Genomic DNA, 17,421 nt, shown 5'->3' on the forward strand with positions numbered 1-17,421 from the left:
GAAATTGAATGACTAAACAGCAAATGTACAATTAACAAAACAATTGATTAATTGCTGTAATAAATCAGAGTAACCAAATTAGAAAATAAGTTTATGAAGACAAATATGGTTCACTCATTTCCTTTCAGATATAATGAATTCCTACCCTTACTATCTTAGTGTATTCTAACTTCTGGATTTTTCATTTGCTGGATTATTGAGATTAACTGCAAAATCCTTAGAAAAAGAAAATGAATAGCAAAAACAAAATTTTAAATAAATCATTAAATTTACACTTGAAACAAGCATTTACCAACATTTCAGAGTCTACTGCTTACATAATAAGTATATTATAATGCATTTCTGCCAAAGTAATTTTATCCCTTCCTTCTTTTTAAAATCAAGTCCTATTTTAATAGTGGTAGAGGATTTTACCATTTAAAAAATCCTGTAATAAATGCGTGAGGAAGAAGAACTTCTTTGGTAAAGTCAGCTCTTCCTTTCTGTTTATGCTTTTCCAAGTTTGGAATCACTGTTATTCAGTCAATAAGTGATGTCTGACTCTTTGCCACGCCAGGGACTGCAGCACAACCAGTCTTCCCTGTCCTTCACTATCTTATGGAGTTAGCTTAAACTCATGTCTATTGAGTCAGTGATACCATCAAAGCATATCATCCTTAATCGCCCCCTTCTCCTCTTTCCCTCATCCTTTCCCAGCATGAGGGTCTTTTCCAATGAGTCAGCTCATCATATCAGGTGGCCAAAGTATTGGAGCTTCAGCATCAGTCCTTTCAATGAATATTCAGTGTTGATTTCCTTTAGGATTGACTGGTTTGATCTCCTTGCTGTCTGTCCTCAAGAGTACTCTCCAGCACCACAGTTCAAAAGCATCAAATGTTTGGTGCTCAGCCTTCTTTATGGTCCAACACTCACATCCGTACCTGCCTACTGGAAAAACCACAGCTTTGACTACACTGACCTTTGTCAGTAAGGTGATGTCTTTTCTTTTTAATATGCTGTCTGGGTTTGTCATAGAATATCCAAGTTTGAAATAACCATTACTAAATTGGAAAAAAGAATGAAGCAGAGCTATTTTTTGAGCAGATATAAACAATTCTGACACCCTATTCAAGAATGCAACTGTATTTGAAGTAATAGAACAGATTTTGAAAACACAATTAGACCCTTTGATATTAATAAATGCATATTTATCTAAATTGACATTTACCGGTTGGTTGTCTAGAGACTTACTTCCTAGGAGGGACATCTGTCTCCCTATGGCCCCTGCTATTGAGAGGCCATCTTTAAGACTCAACATTTTCCCTTAAAGCTTGCAGTAACATGAATTCCTTTTTAATCATAAGGTTAAATGTAGTCTTATGTGTTCTCTAAGTTCTCATTCTCTTTATTTGCTTTCCTTTGGCAGTTGTCTATAGCCAGAACCCTGCAGTTTATTCTGCTCAGAAGTGTTTAAGCCAGACTGCCAAACATCTCTTCCTGCAGCTTTTGAAAAACCATTTCTCATATGTATAGGGATTCTTATTTGTCGAAAATCTGCATGAATCTAAAATTAAACACAACAACAGCAATTCATGTTGAAAGGAATTTATAAAGAAGGAAACCATGGCAACAGAATCATTTATTTTTAAACTGCACCAGCCCTTATCTCTATATTCACCCCAAAACTAAGCACACTTAAGCCGTAGATTTCTCCATGCAGTTTTATTCCCACTGTCATTCGGCCAGAGTAAAAAATAGCCATGATAATTGTCATAGGTATGTTACTAAGTATTGTGCAAGCCTGCCTTCTTCATGTTTGCTCATTCATATTATCCGGCTAATGGCCTTGGAGGAACCTGCGTGGTTGTCAGGGGGAAGGAAGCTCAGGTAATGCATTTAACGAGGCAACACCACTGTTAATGCCAAGGACAGGCTCTCTAGTGGGGAGATTACAGCTCTGGTTTAATTACTCAAGGATTCCGTATCTTATCAGAAATGGGCAAGAGCAGATGGAACTGCAGCAAATTCCAGCATGGCTTCCCCGGGCTCCCAGGAACCCTGTCTGTGCAGAGCATCTAGAAAGCTCTTTTTCTGCACTGCTTTTTATATCACTGCCCAACATTACATCACCAAGCCAGGAGAACTTCCACTTCCACTGTGCATGCTTTCATTACGCATACAGTTACAAACTTCAGGCAAAGTGTCTGAAATGTCTTAAGTCTTAAAATGTCTTAAAAGTGCTCATCAGAAAATTTCAGGTGATTGATAACACTGGAAAGCATAAGCATAGTTTTCTATGAATAATTTCAAAAAAAACACATTTTTCAGATTGGTATATATTTGAAAATCTACTAAGGCTGAGCACCGATGAATTGATGCTTTTGAACTGCTGTGCTGGAGAAGACTCCTGAGATTTCTTCAGACTGCAAGGAGATCAAACCAGTCAATCCTAAAGGATATCAACCCTAAATGTTCTTTGGAAGGACTGATGCTGAAGCTGAAGCTCCAATACTTTGGCCACCTAATGCGAAGAGCCGATTCATTGGAAAAGAACCTGATGCTGGGAAAGATTGAAGGCAGGAGGAGAAGGAAGTGACAGAGGATGAGATGGTTGGATGGCATCACCAACTCAATGGACCTGATTTTGAGAAAACTCCAGGAGATAGTGAAGGACAGGAAAGCCTGGTGTGCTGCAGTCCATGCATGGAGTTGAAAAGAGTTAGACATACCTGAGCAACTGAACGACAACTAATATTAGTGTGTTTTTTTTTTAATAAATATCAACTGAAATGACATGGTATTTGAAATGTGTCTTTCTTAATTCCTTTGTCTATTCTATTTTCCATTAGTTCATGTGAAGAACTTAGGGTGTCCGAAGATAAAGATTAATTCATCATTGACTCAGTCAAGCTATTTACCCCCAGAAGAGCCCTCAGAGGAACACAGACTTTAGTTTTGAAGATCAAAGCCTTGGGTAATAGAATTAGGCACAAGAAGATATTTGAAGCCATGAAGGGCATTAACCCAATGAGCTGATTGAATTACTTGGAAAATTGATCTTATATTTTCTGAAATAAACCGGAAATCTGAAGGTTAAAAGGATGGTGGACCACTATCTATGAACCGTACTCAGAGTTAAGTCAGAAATGGCAGAAAGCCTCTGTCTTACAATACACTCCTAACAACAAGAGGAATGCAGAGGCATTGCCTCCTTAGCACTTCATTCTAACTTTTACCTTCTTAGCCCACTTGCTTCTGAGGCCCATTTCCCAGGATTCCCTCTGTTAGGTTGGTCTGTAGGTCAATGTGCCTGACTTTGTTTCACTGAAGGCTTTCTGGGTATGAATGAGCCAAAGGTTATCAGGTGTATTTGCACAAAAGCTTTGGCAAATTCTCACAGAGATACTGAATGAAAAGAATGAATCTTTGCCAAGGGCACGAAGTGCCTGGGTTTCTCTGAAGTGAAGGAAAATAAGAAAAACATTGGTCAGAAAAATGTCTTTGAAATCAGACAAAGCCAAAAGTATATGGCTTTTCAGCTTCAGTACAGAAAGAAACAAAAAAGAAACCTTTCCCATTTGGGGGAATTATGAGGAGAAGATCAGGAATTTCATGCAATTTCTGTATTTCCAGCTGCAGCTACCTTATATCAGAGATTGCTTCTTTGTCTCCAGTACTTTCCATATTTGGTAGCAGCTCTGAGGATTTATTCAGCAAATATTTATTTTGCCCTTAGAAAGTCTTAGTCACTGCCCATGATAAATGGCAGGTGGAGAGCTGGGCTACAGAAGCACAGAAACATGAGGGCGCCTGGGTGTAAATAAGGTTCCGAACAGCCATCTCTCACCATCCCAGAGAGACTCACAAAAAAGAAAGGGGCTTATTCAGCAAGAAAAAATAATAAGATCATAAAAATAAAGAAAAAGGACAGAGAAGAGATTTTTTTCCCCCTTTGTATTTTGAGGAACACGGCTAAATGACCATCCTTGAAACAAACCGAATTTTGACACTATAATTCAATGAACTGGTAAGAAAAAGATAAAAGATTATCTTTGCTGAACCTATGGCCAGCTTTGCTATAGTCAGGCTTTATCAGCTTGGATGTCTTTGCACTGAAAGAACAGCTAAGAAGTTGATAAATATTTCTATTATTTGGACAATTTATTAAGCATATTAATTAGGTAAGTAAGTGACAGGTAATTTTATTTATTTTTAATTGGAGGATAATTGCTTTACAATGTTGTCTTGGTTTCTGCCACACAGTAACACAAACCAGACATAGGTTATACATATGTGCCCCCTTCTTAAACCTCTCTCCCACCTCCCACCCCATCCACCCCTCTAGACTGTGGACCTAGAGGACCAGGAGGACCTATACGACCACAGAGGACCAGGTTGAGCTCCCTGCAACATAAAGCACATTCGACAGGGGATATTTTGAAACGTTTGAACACATTGCTTTTAGGTGTTCAAGGTGCACCCATTTTGGGGAGTATGTAAGTATTTAAACTCCTTTCCATTGTCAGCAAACACAATGTAATGAAAAGAATGTTGAAGTGAGCATAAGGAAAACTGAAGGTTTGTACTTGAATATTTTTATAGCTAACCTATCCATTTAAAAAATTTTATTTTATTTTGGAGTAGAGCTGATAGTGAGCCTATTCTTAAATCATTGTTTTAAAGGGTCTGATGTGTAATAAGATAATAAGGGTTAAAATCAAGGGAAAGGGGAACACTGGATAGAAAAGAGCTGAGATTAAGCGGGAGGAGGGTGGGGATGCAAAAGGTATGTCTGTCCTGAGGTGCTGTCCCCTGGCCAGGAGCTTCCTGGCCACCGTCCTAAATGGAAGATGAGCATTTACATAATTCACATTGTCTATGAGCTAAATCTGGAGCAGTTGTTAAGAAGAAGCATAATTATTTCTGGTACTTAGAATTGAGAGAAATCTCTCCCTCCCATGAGTCCTCATAAAAAAGCCAGTGAGTCATCTTGTGAAGGTCCAGAGAGCATCTTCCCCGGGAATGGGGGTGGGGCACAGAGTGGGGGAACATTTTATGGAGGAGCTGCCTCCTATCAGGTCCCCAGGGTCTTAATCCACTCAGGATATGAAGTCACTTAACCTCTTGTGACTGTGATGCTTCCACTGAAAAAAAGGGGCTGAGTGGCCGTTTGGACTCCATCCAGCAGTAAAATTCTGTTTCTTGGATACTGATCATTATAGGATGTCCTTAAAAAGCTGTTTGTTACAGTGTTTCATCTTAGAAAGGCATATTTCAATGTTCTTGAAATAAAACTACATGCGTGTGTTCATGTGCGTGTATTCAGACTTTTTAATTCATTGATCTGCTGTTTCAGAGTTATAGGAAACAGAATTCACACCAGTAATTTGAAAAGAGATCATTTAATACAAAGAATTATTAACTGGTAGCAAGTATATAGAGAAGGCAATGGCACCCCACTCCAGTACTCTTGCCTGGAAAATCCCATGGGCGGAGGAGCCTGGTAGGCTGCAGTCCATGGGGTCACTAAGACTTGGACACCACCGAGCAACTTCGCTTTCACTTTTCACTTTTCACTTTCATGCATTGGAGAAGGAAGTGGCAACCCACTCCAGTGTTCTTGCCTGGAGAATCCCAGGGACGGCGAGTCTGGTGGGCTGCCATCTATGGGGTTGCACAGAGTCCGATACAACTGAAGTGACTTAGCAGTAGCAGTAGCAGCAGCAAGTATATAGCCTCTCAGAGGGCATAAAGGAGAACTCGAACAATCCCCTAGCACTGAGAGACAGTACCTGATGAAGGAAGACAATTAGAGTGAGGGTTGGGCACCCTCTCCAACACAGATTTGGAATTCACTGGTGAGAGTGTGACTGGACCCATCCAGTGGCAGAATAGTTCACTGAATAGCCCTAGGACAAAACTGGTTATGGCCAGGTGGAAGGGGCTGGTGAGGAGGAACTGATTTCAGAGACTTCCATTGGGGTCCTGGTAAAACTTGCCAGAGGGCTGTGCAACTGGACCTGCTGAACCCACACCTCTAGCAGCTGCATCTGAGGGACAAGATGAGAGGATGCAATCCAGTCAAATGAAGTCTCTCTGGCACTGTCCCTCCTGTGACATACTCTATTGACAAAGCTTAGTATGGTACCAAATGGCAAAGGAGAAATCTTCATGTGTTCCAACTCCAGTATCACAAAGCAAGGAGCTGAGGGGTAAATTTGGAGCCCAGAGACAATACTTTGATCACTGATACCTACCTTTCCTTAAGGTGTTAAATTCCAAAATGTATAGAGTGTATTTACAAATGCTCATGACATGGGGCTTCGCTGGTGGTCCAGTGGTTGAGTCTTCTTGACAATGCAGGGGACGTGGGTTCGATCCCTGTTCGAGGAACTAAGATCCCACATGCCACAGGGCAACTAAGGCTGTGTGCTACAACTACTGAGCCCATGCTGTAGAGCCCGCAAGCTGCAACTGCTGAAGCCCACATGCCCAAGAGCCTGTGCTCTGCAGCAACTGAAGCCACCACAGTGAGGAGCCGGCACTGCCAACAAAGACCCATCGCAGCCAAATATGGATAAATAAATAAACAAACAACAACAAAAAACAGACAAGTGCTCCTGTAGTATAAAAAAAGTGATGTGTTTTACAGTGTTCAAAAGGATTGGAATAAGAAACAGTGGGAATGAGGCCTAGGGTATCAGTACTTTCACCAACGACCACTTGGGGAGCCAGTAATCATCTGAAAACTATTTGGGGTAAATGTTCATTCATTTGTTCAGGCGGCCAACAAATATTCAGCTCTGTATCTGTGGGTTCCACATCTATGGATTTGACCAGAATTGAGAATACTCTGAAAAAAGAATTCTAGAAAGTTCTCCCAAACAAAACTGGTTTCCTGTGTCCTAGCAAATATTTACATGGTGTTTACATTGTATGAGGTATCATAAGTAGCCTAGAGATGATTTTAGTATCTGAAACCATGTGTATAGGCTATATGTAAATACTATGTCATTTTATATGAAGGACTTGAGCATCGATGGATTTTGGTATTCACTGGGCTCCTGGAGCCAACCTTCTGTGGATACCAAGGAACAACTGTACTTACTATATGCCAGGTACTGGGGCTACAGAGCAAAATAAAAATGAAAGGGCCCCAAGGACTTAGCAGTGCTAAGTGATTTGAAGAAGCTGCATAAGTGCTGTGGAAGCAAAATTAGAGAAGAGGTTACCTACCCAAGAAGGCTGGGGAAAATGCCATCAGGAAGCACAAGAGAATGTTAATGGAAAGGAGTTAGTTGCTCAATGACAGGATGTGGTGGCAAAAAGTGCCGCACGACTGGGCATATCAGGTGGCAAAGACCTGAGATGCGCAAGAATATATGTTCAAGGAACTGAAGGAAGGTCTGTGTCCCTGAAGGCTGAGGATCTCTTCTTGGGAAGGGATCACTGAGGGAGGTGAAGTCTCCAGTGGACCGCCTTTAACTTCACCTGTTCCATCCATTCTCCTGGGTCTCCCACCTGCTGGGCCATGCTGTGGATTTGGACTTGCCAGCCTCCCTGTTTATGTGATCCGATTCCTTATAATAAATCTCTTTCTATTGATACCACACTATCTATAAGGACTTTCCAGGTGGCTCAGTAGTAAAGAATCTGCCTGCTATGCAGGAAACCTGGGTTCAATCCCTGAGTCGGGAAGATCCCCTGGAGAAGGAAATGACAACTCACTCCAGTATTCTTGCCTGGGAAATCCCATGGACAGAGGAGCTTGGCAGGCTATAGTCCATGGGGTTGCCAAGAGTCAGACAGGACTTAGTGAATAAACACACACACATACTATTGGTTTTGTTTCTCTGGAGAACTCTGAATAATACAGGATTTGATAGGTAGGAAAAGGACATGCAGACTTTTTTTTGAGCATTTAATTTCTATCTCAGTGATTCACAACCGACAGGAATTTGGGGACATTTGGCAATATCTGAAGACGTGAGTCAGACATGACTGAAGCGACTTAGCACAGCAGCATGGCATGGAAGACATTTTTGGTTGTTACCACTTGGGGAGAGTGATATTAGTATCTGGGGATAGAGACCAGTCTGTATCTTCTAAAATGAGAAGTGACAATCCCCACAACCAGGAATCATCCCATCCATATTGTCAATGGTAGCCATGTTGAGAAAGTCTGCTCTATCTGGATGGATAGTGACTGACATATGTTAAGCAGAATTGTGCCTGTGGTTGTTGGGGTGAGGTGATGGGCGGCAAGAGCAATGAGACTGATGTTTTACATTTCAAAAATGCCTTGCTCTAGAGGTGTACACTGAGATCAAAGGGGTCTTAAGAAATAATGCTGTTAGTATTACCCTTCTAAAACCCTAAGTAAAATTTGTTTATTATCTTTCATGTATTATTACTTAAAAATCACAGTTGTAAAAATTCTAGACCCCGTTTTTTCAGGAAGAAGGAGAAAAAACGAGAGACAGCCTTATTTGAATGGCTTAAAGTAGGGGAAACACTTAAAACATGGATAATGTCCATCCTTTAGTTATCTTATCCAAATGATGTACCAGATTTCTGTGAAATTAAGGGGTCAATTTATCTTCTATTGACTCAACTTTCAGACTCAAAACACTTTTAGAACTCAACAAATTCCCTCCAATTTCCATATGGTTAATTAAATTTTATTGAAGACTAGCTCTACAGGAAGTCATAAATATTCCAATGGGAAAGTAATGAAGAGTGAATTCTGAGATTTCTAATTTGAAACCACAGGACCCTTAGCTGAGATCTGAGGGGGGAAAGATTCTGGTTGCTGCAGGAAGTTTTTGGTGTTGTGGTGATAGATGCGAAAATTAGGAAAAAAACACATTCAAATAGCACAGAATGTCACATGGTATCCACAGACTTTCAGAGAGCAGAGTATACCTGCCACTCCACAGTTTGCAGCCCATTCACTTTTTCCTACCTCGACCTCAGGAAGGATAACGTTATACTAGTTGTACAACTTTCTATTGAAATCTGTCTAGAGATTACAAAATTGATAGACTGCACATATACCTCTATAAACAGATTTGTATTAAGATTTTAAAAAGAGATTCCATTTTCAACTATTTAAAATGAATTAAAAATACTGAAAAATCTTTGTTGCCAAGATTTTAACTAGACTTGTTTGAGTACTTGGCAAACCCTTCATCTTCCTTCTAAATTATAATTAAACCAGGTTACTGTCCATCTAGAACTAACTTCATCAATGTGCCAGTTTGGACTGTATTTTCAAAGCAGCAAGCACTTCTTTTGATCCTTAGAGAAAGAGAAGCTGTGAGGAAAAAAAAAAAATCGGTGAATTTCCACTATAAAGCCAGTAAAAATAGCTAAAAATAAAACTGTCCCCAAAATAAATATTAAAATGGTCTATCTTAATGCAAAAAGAAAAAATAAGAATCTTCATGGGGGCTGGGAAATAAGTAACCATAAGAGTATTCCTTAAGTAGACAAATCTCAGAGTATTAAAGAGATTGCATTTAATTCTCAGCTTGGTGAAAAAGCATACATCACCCTTTGCTGTATTAAGCCTTCACTCTTTTATTAAACTATAACTTCAAGCTTCCTCTTCCCTAATATTTGCTTTAAACAAATAAGCAAATGAACAAACTTGAGTATTAGAAAGGAAAACTCACAAAAGGTCAAATCAATTGATAGTTACCAATCAGTAGTCTGTATTAGCCCTGGGTATGGAAGATCCCCTGGAGAAAGAAATGGCAACTCACATTCTTGCCTGGAAAATTCCATGGACAGAGGAGCCTGGTGGGCTACAGGCTTTGGGGTCACAAAGAGTCAGACAAAACTGGGCAACCAAGCATGAATGTACACATGTGTAACAGTTGATATCATAAAGACTAAATTTGGGATTGACATGTACATACTGCTAGATTTACAATAGATAACCAACAGGGACCTACTATAAAAAATAATCAAATAAAATATAAAATAAAAAAAGAAAATTACTGTTAAAAAAAAGACCAAGTAATATTTGGGACTGAACATTTTATATACTGAGTAACTGTTCGATGCAGAGGGCTCCTACACACATTTTTATTTTTATTTTATTTATTTTTTTTTTTACACACATTTTTAAAATGAACTGTCTTGGTTCCTCATCTGTACTTGAGTTGGTTCCAATTCTGTTTTAGTCCAAATGTTTACACATATTCACCTTTCACTCACAATCCTGATAAGGGGAACTGCATTTCTCTGGACATGGAAGCAATTTAGATAGTGGTTAAAAGGAAGTGTTGATGAACACACAGCTGCAGGGGTGATGTCTGCAAGTTTTAATGACCAGCCTGCAAAGAATCAGAAGCACAATTTATAACAGCACCAAATTCCCACCTCTTGCTACATCACATTTTAAATCAAAGAAAACAAAGATTTTAAGAGAGGGAACATGTGGCCAACTGTTCACACTGTAGTCCCTGAAATCAATCTATTCCACCAGAGGACACTTTAAATGTTAGATATTTTCCTTCATGCTTTGTGATTTTTTTGTTTTTGTTTATGATACTTATCTTCTCTTGGCCAGATTGTTGGCTGACAAACTATTTTTAAACATTTATATGACTTCTGCTTATGCATTCCAGAGGGGGAAAGAGCTTTTGTTATAGGTAGTAAAAATCAAGAGAAACAGATAAGTCAGGGTTGTGATTTGCCAAAGGTCAAAGGTCATGACAAATGAATGACTCCAGAGGCTTTGAGGTCAAAGGTGCAACTGGGATCCCATAACCTCCAAGCAGCCTTTTACATCACAAAGGAAAGCAAAGCTTTTCTAGGCTTCATGAAGGAAATCTGTAGGCACATTCACACTTTTTCTTGAAAAATTATTTCAAAATGATTCTGCCCATGATAATTCTTCCTCTCAAAGCCAAGTGGCATGAAATAAGCTTTTATATAAATTGAATGTCTCCTTAGCATTTTATTAGTATTCTATATTGACAACCTAGAGGAAAAACTAACAAAGATGAATATGTGTTTCTTTAAAAGTGGAAAATAAGCACATTTTTTAGAAGATCAAGACCCACACTAAAGAAGTACATTTATCTTCTTTGTTATTTTTTCCAATCCCATGTGTATTTATAGAGTATACCTAAAAATTTGTTTTTCTTGAAAAACAAATTCACTTGAGAGAAATAGTGATCTCTTGTGCTTTCTATTTGGCATATAACTTTATGCTAAATTCTGAATACAGGTCCTAAATAAGATTTTGTAATGCGCACCATTCTGATACTAGTATGTGCTTTTTCTTTTTTTAATTCTTTTTTTTTTTTTTGCTAATTTAAAGCAAATAAAAAAAAAACTTCAGTGATACCAGGGCCACTGTTTAGATCAGAATGTCTGTGGCGGTTCTCACAATATATTAGTAGCTGGAGCTATATCTATACCATGTAAATGGGAGAAAAAAAATGCAAAACCTTACTTTTCAACTCCATTGCTTTCTAACCTCTCATGAGCACTTAATTCCTCATAGAGAAGGAAATAGTCACGCTGTAGAATCCTGTGGCCCATGAAGGGTAATTGGATAACATCTTTTGAAAGATTTACAAGGCTGCCAAGGATTTTGCCAGCTTTAAACCTGATTGATTCAGTGTGAAAAGATCTGAACAATTCTGACCTAAAAGTTTAAAGGCAGACCTTTCCTGTGAAAGTATAATTTAAAGCCTGTAATAAAATTGTATTGGAAAACACCACATTGAAGAACACAGCTATAAATTGCAAAATAGCATTATGTTAAAGGACATTTTTTTTCCCCTGAAGTCCTCTGAAAGAACCCTAATTGTTCACCAGATACTTTAATAATGAGGTGTTTTTGGTTTGGCCTTTTATTTTCTCCTGGAAAAAGTCCCGAAACAAAGACAAAATGAGCCAACTATTTTGCTTCCCTCACCAAAAAGTTTGACTTCTTGCTTATGCACACAGACGGAATTTCTACAACTTTTTTCTTATTAGGTAAAATAAAGAAAAGTGAAATCTCGTTTATCTTGAACAAAGAGACCAAACAGACTTGTTTCATATTTTAATTTCTCAAAGTGCTGATTCTCATCATATATTAATTTCCATCTTGACAAAATATATACACGCATAATGAGTGCAATACTTTGTGAGTGGGCGCAAATGCTTGTGATGACTCAGACAGATTAAAGATTAAACATCTTCCAGCTAATTACTCCAGGCCATTAATTATTTATCCAAGTCCATAAGTCTATCATCTATTTTAGCCACTCTCTTCTATGTCCCATTTTAGAAGAGGTGGGTGTAGAAAAACTAGAAGCATAAAAATTTCAAATGAAATTAAGTGATGTTACACATATTTTTTTCCTTTGTCTTTAGAATCAGGGAAAAATTGAGACTGTGGTATTTAGACAGAGTCTGTGTATCTTTAACAAAGCCTCCTTTGTAACACGTTCACTAACTTTGCATTTCCTCCTCAAATTTCAGCTTGAAGGATTTAGGGGAAAATTCCATGTGCCCACTTAACCTGTGAAGATTTGGGCTCTCTGCCATTTGCCTTTTGATTTTTTGAAACATATGAACTGGTCTTAGGATGTTTAAAACAGGAATCTTGATTTATGGGTACTTTGTCACCACATACAAATTTACTTGTGACCAGAAATGACTGCTTTCTGTGTCAATTTGTGATCACACTGACTTTCCAACAAAGTGAAAGCCTACTTTCCTCCCGTCCTTTAAAAGGACAGAATAAGACCTGTGGCACTAAAGGAAAAAGTTAAGAAATACCTAAAAGAGAAGCTGTCTTTCGTGTAAAATAGTTTGTACCAAGAAAAGGCATTCAGAAAGGAAGGAGGGACAATGTTCTGGACGCTATTTCTTTCCTGAAGAATTAGGTAATGAGTTAGCTCAGGCTTGCACCCCCTTTCCATCCTCTAACTAGAGTTCAGTTCTAGGAGGTAATTCAACCAGCTTGCTGAAAATCCTCCGTGGTCCCCCTTATTGCATCAAGAGTGGAATAATTTCCACTGTATCAGCTTCCAGCTGGCTGTTAGCTATTTCTTCAGGATGCAGTACTTGGTCTACGCTAGTGCTCTAAACTGGCAGGGTCCCCAGAAGCTGTTCTTTAGAATGTTACAGTCAGTTAAGCTGAAAATTGTTAACTATTGAGAAATACACCCCAGGGTGAAGGAAAAGGCAAATTAAGAATTGGCTATAAAATATTTTTTGGTATGTTCACATCACATCAATTTTCCTTATACAAAGTCATCCTACAAAAAAGAACAGAGGGACAGCCTTTTCTAGTGACCTGATTTTGAGTTCTGGTGCCACCTAGTGGGAAGGGGAGGAATAGAGCATGCCAAAGAGGCCTGACCCGAGTCACCACTCAGCAGATCAAGACAATTGATTCATTTCCTTCTTGTCACTATGTACGTGTGTGTATGTGCGTGCGTGCGTGTGTGTGTGTGTGTGTGTATGTTTAAAACCTTCGTCACTTTCCTGATGCAATGCTTTTTAGCACTCCATATCAAAGGATTGAGGTCAAATCCCTCTTTTGCTGACATTCAAGGCTTCCTGCAATCTGATTCCAGTTTATATTTGAAACGTTACTTGGCAACCATTCTTCGTGAAGTTTTTCATAACAGCCAGGCTGGTCTGCTTCAAACAACATTCCTTACCTTTGCTCGTGTCGCCTTTCCACTCAATATAGATTCTCTTATCCTTTTAGAATCTCATATTTAGAGAGATCTTATGGTTAGATTAGATGTCTTCAATACTAGTGCCTCCCAGAAAATTCCCTTTTAAGAAGTCCTCCAAACCTCTTTTTGAGACAGTGAATTTAATCTTATCTGAGATGACTTGTTATATTTTCAGCTACTTCTGGTAGAAAGTACTTTCTTATATGGAACCCACACCTCCAGTTCAAGAGCAGAGTGAGTGCTCGAAGTAGATGGTTCAGTGCAGACTCGGAAACAAGGTGGGTTACAGCTTTGTAACCTTCTTAGCATGTGACATTGGGCACATGATAAGTTCACTAGATCTTAGTTACTTTACTTGTAAAATTGGGATAAGAATAGTGCCTCTTATCATTCAGAATCATGTATTGGCTTATATGTGTGAAAGCACTTAGAACAGTATGTAACATGCAGTGTGTGCTTTGTATGTGTCTGATTTATTATGTTTATAGCTTTTGGAAGCCATTAACATAAAGATCGGAGAAGGCGATGGCACCCCACTCCAGTGCTCCTGCCTTGAAAATCCCATGGATGGAGGAGCCTGGAAGGCTGCGGTCCACAGGGTCGCTGAGGGTCGGACACGACTGAGCGACTTTATTTCACTTTTCACTTTCATGCATTGAAGGAAATGGCAACCCACTCCAGTGTTCTTGCCTGGAGAATCCCAGGGACGGGGGAGCCTGGTGAGCTGCCGTCTATGGGGTCACACAGAGTCGGACACGACTGAAGTGATTTAGCAGTAGCAGCAGCAGCAACATAAAAATATGCATGATGGTTGCGGTAATGAAAAGAGTGTATTGAACAACACATGTTGTTCAACGGCTTACTTGGAGCACCCCACCTATAAGACGCTGTCCTCGCTAAGGTTCTATGGGGACATAAGTTGGGGAGATGCCACATGCCATTTGCATCTACATCCTATATTATATGATATATGATAATTAGCATAATTAAGGCTGTCAACTTCTGTCATATAACAACCTACTTTTATCAATCTTGGCATTTCCTAAACCTATTTGACTCAAGAATTCTTTTTAATATAACATCTTGCATGTGTGCTAAGTCACTTCAGTTATGTCCAACTCTTTGCAACCCTATGGACCACAACTCACCAGGCTTCTCTGTCCATGGGGTTCTCTAGGCAAGAATACTGGAGAGGGTTGCCATGCTCTCCTCTAGGGCATCTTCCCAACCCAGGAATCAAACCCGCATCTCTTATGTCTCCAGCATTGGCAGGCAGGTGGGTTCTTTACCACTAGCACCACTTGGGAAGCCCAGTATATAACATCTCAACATCTCATTATCTATTTATATTTTAGGAGACGAGGGCTTCAACTCAAAACCTTAAAGGATTTTCCTTAGTTTAAGCCGGGGAAGTAGGCTGGGTGAAATACAATATGGAGTAGGGTGAGTTATGAAAAACTAGAGGACACATGTCTTACTTACCTAAGAACATTTCAATTTGGCTCCTGAAAAAAACACTGTGAGGCCAATGGAAACATAGCTACAGGCTGAATCTGGGCCATGTTCAGCAAATTTGTGATTCCTGAAGAGCAGGAAAAGAGAAGTAACTGTGTAACCTGGGAAAGAACAATATTTTAGAGATATTCGAGAGATGCTAACAAGAAATTGCAAAGGAACAGTAAGAGATGTGGAATCTGGAAACAAAAAGAGGCAAAACAGGGATGTCTTTGGGGTCAGAGAGAAAGTGTGTTGGTTTCCTTTTGCTGCTGTTGCAAATCGCCACAAACGTAGTGGCTTAAACCAATGCACGTATATTATCTTTCAGTTCTCCTAAGCAGAGGTCTGACCTGGGTCTCACTGAGCTACCAGGAAGGGATCAATTAGAGTCTCCGTGTTCCTCCTGGAGACTGAGGGAACAATCCGCTGCCTACCCTTTCCCAGCTTCTAGAAGAAGGCTGCCTAACACCCTCGGCTGGGGGTCCCTTCCTCCAGTGAAGATGTATCCAGTCCTCTTCACATCACATCATTCCGACCTCCTCTCTTGTCTCCCTCTTCCACTTTTAAGGAATCTTGTGATAACGTGAGACTCTCCTAAATATTCCAAGATACTCTCTATTTTAAGGTCAACCAGTTAACATTAATTTTATCTATAACCATTAATTCCCTTTTGTCATGTAACACGTATTCACAGATTTTGGGGAATGTAGATATGTAGATATCTTGGGGGATATTATTTTCTCTGTAGCAGAGGGTAAATTGGAAGAATACTGAATAGAGACAAGATTCGAGCTCCCCCCACCCCAGCAATGCATCTCTGTATTTATAACAATGGGAGAGAAAGTTGGGAAAGAAGAAGGAATTGAAACCCACTTGGTGAGCAATTAGACTCATCATCATGGCACAAATGATAAAGAATCCACCTGCCAACGCAGAAGATGCGGGAGACCCGGGTTCAATCCCTGGGTTGGGGAGATCCCCTGGAGGAGGAAATGGCAACCCACTCCTGTATTCTTTCCTGGGAAATCCCTGGCTGGCTACAATCCATGGGGTTTCAAAGAGTTGGAAATGACTGAGCACACACACATTTTCACAGTGTATGGCTCTAATCAAGCTGCATGATGGTGTCTGTGCAAATTAGAATAAAGATGCCCCTCCAGGAAGATGGTGGCTCAGCTGGTAAAGAATCCACCTGCAATGTGGGAGACCTGGGTTTGATCCCTGGGTTGGGAAGATCCCCTGGACAAGGGAACGGCTACCCACTCCAGTATTCTGGCCTGGAGAATTCACTGTATAGTCCATGGGGGTCACAATAATTCAGACATGACTAAGTGACTTTCACTTTCCAGGAAGATGAGTTAGAAAAGGAGGCTTTTCTAGCAGGTGAATTCCTCCCAACCCATCCTCCCTCACCTGGGGACAGACGATGGCACAAAGATGGCCCTCATCCAGGCTGATGCAGGTCTATGTAGGGTGAAGCAGCTGGGCAGCCCCCGGCTGGACTCCTCTGTTGGGAGTCTTCACTACCACAGTGATGGCCTGCATCCCGGCCTCCGCTGGGAAAGCTTCTCCTTGTTCTCTCTCGTGCCCAGAGTTGTGCTTCTGGCCCGGTTTTCCCCAAACTTCCTGGGTTCTCTCAGAACAGTTTGTGCAGAGTTCTAGGACAGCCCACAGCACATGTCAGCTTGGTTTCTTCCTCTTTAACAATGAGTTTGCTGAAAGAAAGGACACTTGAAACATTTTTTTTTCAACTGCAGCAGAATGTTTGCATTTATATCATTAGATTTACCACGGGTGGGGTGTATGACACGATTTTACACAATATTAGAATATATTTTAAAACACTGCTGGCAGACCTGGGTTCGATCCCTGGGGTTGGGAAGATCCCCTGGAGGAGAGTGTGGCTACCCACTCCAGTATTCTGGCCTGTAGAATTCCATGGACTAGTCCAAGAGGTTACAAAGAGTAGGACATGTCTGAGCGACTTTCACTTAATGCATTGTCATAGTGACTTCCCAGATGGAGCCCGTGGTAAAGAATTTGCTTGCCAATGCAGGGGAGGCAAGAGATGTGGGTTCCATCCCTGGGTGGGGAAGATTCCCTGGAGCCGGAAATGACAACCCACTCCAGTATTTTTGCCTGGAAAATTCCATGGAGAGGAACCTGGCAGGCTACAGTCTATGGGGTCGCAAAGAGTTGGACATGACTGAACATGTATGCATGTGACAATGCGTTGTCATACCAA

At 40.2% G+C, this 17,421-nt stretch overlaps 1 long non-coding RNA gene across 3 annotated transcripts in view; it reads right to left on the reverse strand.

Annotated features, from left to right (window-relative positions):
* Positions 1-7,846: 7,846 nt before the first annotated feature.
* Positions 7,847-17,421, reverse strand: part of LOC104999191 — a 36,638-nt gene continuing 27,063 nt past the window's right edge. Inside the window, exons 2-5 of one of the 3 annotated variants that reach the window (XR_826560.1) lie at positions 16,590-16,891; positions 15,162-15,295; positions 10,193-10,322; positions 7,847-9,295 (exon numbers count right to left, since the gene is read on the reverse strand). This is a non-coding gene — a long non-coding RNA (uncharacterized LOC104999191). Of the gene's footprint in view, positions 9,296-9,360; positions 10,323-15,161; positions 15,296-16,589; positions 16,892-17,421 lie in introns of those variants that run through there. The other 2 variants (XR_826561.1, XR_826559.1) reach the window with 2 other exon arrangements.

Source organism: Bison bison, unplaced genomic scaffold (assembly GCF_000754665.1).
Source record: "Bison bison bison isolate TAMUID 2011002044 unplaced genomic scaffold, Bison_UMD1.0 scf7180017864347, whole genome shotgun sequence".
NCBI lineage: Eukaryota > Metazoa > Chordata > Mammalia > Artiodactyla > Bovidae > Bison > Bison bison.